Here is a 6,964-nt window from a genome sequence, read left to right on the forward strand (position 1 = left end):
ATTTTATATTCCCCATGTGGTTTTCCTTCTTTGTTTCTATTTTAGATCCGGGTTGACCAAGTTCCTGGAGCTTAAGCCGTTAAGTAATGCGTTTAATTCTAATTAAAGGCCACATTTAGAGGCTCTCGCCTCAGCGTGCACTTCCTGCCGAGGTGACCGATCATACGAGGTGGTCTTCTCCCCTCGTGTCCTCGATCTGCTCCAGGATGACATCGCTGATTATGCTAATGAGGTCTTCACCCGGCGGAATGTTCCGTCGCCCCTGCAGGAAGCAGGAGATCACAGAGGCCGAGTATGATTGTGCCTTGTTGCTATGGCAACATGAGTTCTGTTAATATTGATCATGTGGTCAATATAAAAAATGTGTCATTATTCAGTATTATTTTTTTTTACTATTATTCAAGTTTTAAATCTCCACATCAACATTAGGTCTATATGTCAATATAATGATTTTAAAGATTTAAATTGTATGCTCTTTTTGTCACAAAAAACCCCACAGTTTTTTTATGGAAAAATCAAAAAATATGCAATATTTTCACCCAATAATTTTTTTATATGGAATATTTCAGATTATATAACAATTGGAGCATTAAAAATGTCAACTCATAACACCATTGATTTTAATTCATTATTATTTTCCGAGCAATGACGTTAAAAATCAAATAACACTAAAATTATTCGGTATCCAAAAGGGTCCTACTCATTAGTGAAGTGAATTATATTTATATAGCGCTTTTCTCTAGTGACTCAAAGCGCTTTTACATAGTGACACCCAATATCTAAGTTACATTTAAACCAGTGTGGGTGGCACTGGGAGCAGGTGGGTAAAGTGCCTTGCCCAAGGACACACCGGCAGTGACTAGGATGGCGGAAGCGGGAGTCGAACCTGCAACCCTCAAGTTGCTGGCACAGCCACTCTACCAACCGAGCTATGCCGCCCCATTAAAGTGTTAGAAAATAAATTATACATTTTTTTTACTGTTTACTTTTAACACAATAATCTCGAGATCAACTTCAGATCTATCCGTCAATTTTAAGTTTTATTGTTGTTTATGTTTTTTTGTTTGTTCATTTTAGGCCCTTCTTAAAAAAAACAGCTCAGTTTTTTATATGGCAAACACAAAATATGCAACATTTTCCCCAAAAATATCTCAAAGTGGAAAATTTTACATGACTTAATTGGAGCCTTGAATAGGTCAATAATTTATAATTATTTTTTGAGCAATGACATTAAAAAACAAATAACACTAAAATTATTCGGGATCCAAAAGGGTCCTACTCACTAGAGTGTTAGAAAATAAATTTGACATTTTTTTTACTGTTTACTTTTGACACAATAATCTCGAGATCAACTTCAGATATATCCGTCAATTATAAATTTTATTGTTGTTTATGTTTCCTGTTTGTTCATTTTAGGCCCTTCTTTAAAAAAAATAACAGCTCAGTTTTTTTATACGGCAAACACAAAATATGCAATTTTTTTCCCCCAAAAATATCTCAAAGTGAAAAATTTAACGTGACTTAATTGTAGCCTTGAATAGGTCAATAATTCATATTGACATTGATTTTGATTCATTATTATTTTTCAAAGAAAGAAACAGCCTGCATGGCAGCTTTTGTGTTATTAGAGTAAACATTGCTACATTTTCTTGTTACATTTCACCCGTTTGCTCTTTTATATCACTTTTCACGTTTTAAACATTTTTCAATCATATTTTTAAAATGTGCCGTGGGGCCGTTGGAAAATTACCTGCAAGCCGCAAATGGCCCCCGGGCCGCATTTTGGACTCCCCTGATCTAAGCCATACATCGCCAAGTCTGGGTTTGGAGGTTGCTAGGAGAACGCTACATTTTGGACTGTATTGTGCCGAGTGTGAAATTTGGTGGAGAAGGAATTATGTTGTGGGGTTGTTTTTCAGGAGTTGGGCCTCTTAGTTCCAGTGAAAGGAACTTTGAATCCTCCAGGATACCAAAATATTTTGGAAAATTCCAAGGGATGGCACTTCAAGTTCATTTGTGGCCAAATACTTTTGGCAATATAGTGTACCAAGTTATATTACTCGAGGGTAAACGGTTATTTACCTCAGACCTCGCCCTGGAAAATAAACTCATACCGCCTGGTGGTTGTGACCGATGCGTTCAATGGGGCTAGTTTTTTCGGCTCTCCTCTGTGCTACCGTAAAGGTAGAAGTTCCGATCCAGTCTAGCTGGTCAGTGAGTTCTGTACCGAGTCTGGACCACCATCTTAATATTCTTCTTTCGCCTTCTTTCACGCAGACTGTGACCACGGCAACCGGGACGAAGGGCCGGCGTTCCCAGGGTGATCGGACATTGGATCCCAAGTCCTGGAAAGCAAAGACCGCCGGATGCGTTTGTGTGCCACTCCCCACTTGGCGCCTCTTTGGTGGCAGGTGGCTCCAGGTACCGTGCGGGCTTTGGAGCGAGCGCGGTGGAAGCCGCTTATGTCGACAACCCGTTTTATGACTGAAAAGTCACATTTCTGTGACAAATGTTGATAATAATAACTAATGATATTAATACTTTGTTACCTGTAACTAAAAAATATGTTTGTCTGTTTTAAGCAGTTTTCATTTTTACAAAATAAAAAATAAAAATAGCCTCCATGTTCTGAGGGTAAAATGGGACAGAATAAATATTTAATTAATGTTCTTAATTTAAGGTAAAACAAAAAAAAAATACGTATAATTATTTCACAATTTATAACAATTTTTAATTGATTACTTTACGATTTAATTATTTTTTTATTTTTGAACTATTTAAATTGTGAAATAATTAAGCTGTTAATTAAATACATTTTTAAATGAAATTGCCGGCAGATTCGATAACACATTTATGTATTTAATTCCAATTCAACCCAATTATTGACACATTTAGGTCATTAATTACATGTTAAGTAATGAATTAAATGTTAAATAAATAAATGAAATGTTGTAAATGGCAAATAAATTGTAAAATTAATAATTGTGAAATAAAACTACTATTAAAAAAAAAAATAAAATAAATAATGGCACATTTATTAACACGTTTTAACTCCAAATTTACTTAATGACACATTTAAATAATTAATTAAATAAATATAATTTTGAATCAATAAAATTTTACACAATAATGTAATTGCAAAATGAATAATTATTTAAATTGTTGAATGGATAATTCAATTGTAAAATTATGAATTTAACTATTTAAAATGTGAACTAGTTAAGCTGTTAATTAAATAGATTTTTAAATGAAATTATTGGCAGATTCAATAACACATTTATGTATTTAATTCCAATTCAACCCAATTATTGACACATTTTGGTCATTAATTACATGTTAAGTAATGAATTAAGTGTTAAATAAATAAAAACCCATCCATCCATCCATTTTTTACCGCTTATTCCCTTTGGGGTCGCGGCGGGCGCTCGTGCCTATCTCGGCTACAATCAAGCAGAAGGCGGAGTACACCCTGGACAAGTCGCCACCTCATCAAAACAATTTTGTAAATGGTCATTTAATTGTAAAATTAATAATTGTGAAATAAAACTACAAAAATATTTTTAAAACAAAGTAATGGCAAATTTGATCACTTTTAACTCCAATTTTACTTAATTAATGACACATTTAAATAACTAATTATATGTCAAGTAATGAATTACATTTTGAATAAATTAAATTGTACAAAATAGTTTCATTGCAAAATGATTAATTATTGAAATAAATTGTGAAATAGATAATTAAATTGTAATTTTTCTATTTTTTGAATTATTTAAATTGTGAAATAATTAAGCTGTTAAGTACATTTTTAAATTAAATTATTGGCAGATTTAATAACACATTTATGTATTTAATTCCAATTCAACCCAAATACTAACATATTTAAGTAATAAATTACATGTTAAGTAATTAATTAAATGTTAAATTAATTGCATTGTGTAAATGATAATACATTTTAAAATTAATAATTGTTTCATTTATTTATTTTGGAAATAAAACTGCAAAAATTATTTTGAAAACAAATTAATGGCAGATGTAACAATATTTTAACTACAATTTTACTTAATTATTGGCACATTTAAATAATTAAATGTTAACAAACAAATACTATTTTGAATAAATTCATTACATTGTAGAAAAGATAATTAAATTGTAAAATGATGAGGCTTTTAAATATTTTTTTCAAACAAATTAATGGCAGATTTAGTAATACCTTAATGTATTTAATTCCAATTTAACCTAATTATTCACACATTTAAATCATTAATTAAATATTAAGTAAATAATTATTTAGTAAATACATCAATGAAATTGTGAAAAATAAATTTTAATTTCAAAATTATTAATTATTGAAGTAAATTGTGAAATAGATCATTAAAATGTAAATTTGTAATTTTTTGAATTATATAAATTGTGAAATAATTTAGCTGGTAAGTACATTTTTAAATTAAATTATTGGCAGATTTAATAACAAATTTTTGTATTTAATTCCAATTCAACCCAAATACTAACATATTTAATTAATAAATTACATGTTAAATAATGAATTAAATGTTAAATTAATTACATTGTGTAAATGATACTACATTTTAAAATTAATAATTGTTTCATTTATTTATTTTGGAAACAAAACTGCAAAAATTATTTTGAAAACAAATTAATGGCAGACGTAACAATGTTTTAACTACAATTTTACTTAATTATTGACACATTTAAATAATTAAATGTTAAGTAACAAATACTATTTTGAATAAATTAATTACATTGTAGAAAAGATAATTAAATTGTAAAATGAGGCTTTTAAATATATATATTTTTTTAATTAATGGCAGATTTAATAATACCTTAATGTATTTAATTCCAATTTAACCTAATTATTCACACATTTAAATCATTAATTAGATATTAAGTAAATAATGATTTAGTAAATACATCAATTAAATTGTGAAAAATATATTTTAATTGCAAAATGATTATTTGAATAAATTGTGAAATAATTAACATTTTAAAATTATTATTTTAATATTTAAATTGTAAAATAATTAAGCTGTTAAATTTAGCAAAAATTAAAATTTTGGCAGTTTTAGTAACAAAATCATGTATCTAATCCCAATTCAACCCAATTAACACATTTAAGTCATTAATTATATTTTAAGTAATGAATTAAATGTTAAATTAATTAAATTGTGTAAAGGATCATTTGGTAGTAAAATAACTAATTATTGAAAAAAAATGTTAAATAGATCGTTGGAAAATAATTAATTTGTGAAATAATCAAACTGTCAATTAAATACATTTTTAAATAAAAATATTGGCAGATTTAATAACACATTTATGTGTGTAATTCCAATTCAACCCAATTATTGACACATTTGGGTCAATTGAATGTTGAATAAATACATTAAATTGTGTAAAATGATTAATTATTGAAATCAATTGTGAAATCGATATGCTGGAAAATATTCAATTTGTGGAACAATCAGGCTTTTAATTAGATGTATTTAAATTAATTTAATAACACATTTATTTATTGAATTCCAATAATTATTGACACATTGAAGTCATTAATTAAAATATGTATTTTTATGGTGGCAACACAACTTCTGTCTAATTTCACGGCATTGAAACACACATCCACTTCCTGTTCAGTGCAGAGTGAGCTTCAAAATAAAAGCACGGCAGTATTACCACAGCAACTAACAAAATGCACACGTTTCATGCCAAAATATCCACCCGGACGGACATCGGCACCATAAAATAAGTTCTTCCATCTGCGGTATTTTGGTGTACAAAACCACCGTAGATTTTACGTGGAAATTGTCTTGTTTCTGTCGACGGCCGCGTACGTCGACATAAGCGGCTCCCGAGTGCTTCTCCTCGGTCTCAAACTCCCGACTGAACCCAGTAAGACGAACTGAGGCCAAGGCGAGGTTTTTGTGCGCCTTCCTGTTTCTATTCTGAGAGCTTTTGGACGTGGGTCAAGTTGAAAAGTCTTAACTTCCTCCCGAAGTCAAAATAAAAGCTGGCGACGTTACGCTGAAGAAGACTTTTAGTGTCTCAGGGTTTTCTACTCTTTGTATTCATGCTGTCTTTGTTTGAATGTACTTTTTTTTTGTTTTTAATCGACAAAAGGTTTTTGTTTGGAGAGAACATGTGCAGTGTTTTGTTTTTATTTTGAAAGTGAGCTTTTTTTTTTTCTCACGGCACTGCCAGAACCTGACTAGTAAAAGTTATTTATAGCGACTTCAATAGTGCATAGTTTGTATATTTTCCTAAGGACTATTTTTATTTTGTGCACAGTCTTAACTTGAAATGTTTGTCTTAACCCAGCTGGTGAAATCTTTGTAACTTAACTCGTCCGTTAATAAAAATGTCATTTTGTTCATTAAAAAAATGTTTTGTTTTTTTCTGGAAAAACCCCAAATTACCCAGAATTCTCGGTTTTCTCTGTCATTTTTCAAACTTCCAGGCTGTTAATTAGATATATTTAAATTAATTTAACAACACTTGTATGTATTGAATTCCAATTTAAACTAATTCTAGACACATTGTAGTCAAAACAACTTCTGTCTGATTTAACACACAGCCACTTCCTGTTCAGTGCAAAGTGAACTTCAAAATAAAAGCATGTTTCCCATTTAAAATGAATGGGACATTTTTTAAACTTGAAAATAATCAATTCGTGAAACAATCAGGCTGTTAATTAAATATATTTAAATTAATTTAACAACACATGTATGTATTGAATTCCAATTTAAACAAATTATGAACACATTTTTGTCATTTATTAAAAGATGCATTTTTATCGTGGCCACACAACTTCTGGCTAATTTCACAACACTTCCTGTTCAGTGCAAAGTGAACTTCAAAATAAAAGCACAGTATTCCCGGTTTTCCCTGTCATGTTTCCCATTGAAAATGAATGGGACATTTTTTGAACTTGAAAATAATCAATTTGCGACACAAT

At 29.7% G+C, this 6,964-nt stretch overlaps 1 protein-coding gene across 1 annotated transcript in view; it reads left to right on the forward strand.

The window, feature by feature from the left end:
* enc3 (ectodermal-neural cortex 3) overlaps positions 1-6,391 on the forward strand; it is a 45,976-nt gene extending 39,585 nt beyond the window's left edge. Inside the window, exon 4 of the mRNA XM_061883098.1 lies at positions 2,278-6,391. The gene's annotated coding sequence lies outside the window, so the exon portion shown is untranslated. The remainder of the gene's footprint in view (positions 1-2,277) is intronic.
* Positions 6,392-6,964: the final 573 nt, after the last annotated feature.

This window comes from Nerophis ophidion, linkage group LG22 (genome assembly GCF_033978795.1).
Source record: "Nerophis ophidion isolate RoL-2023_Sa linkage group LG22, RoL_Noph_v1.0, whole genome shotgun sequence".
In the NCBI taxonomy this organism is placed as follows: domain Eukaryota; kingdom Metazoa; phylum Chordata; class Actinopteri; order Syngnathiformes; family Syngnathidae; genus Nerophis; species Nerophis ophidion.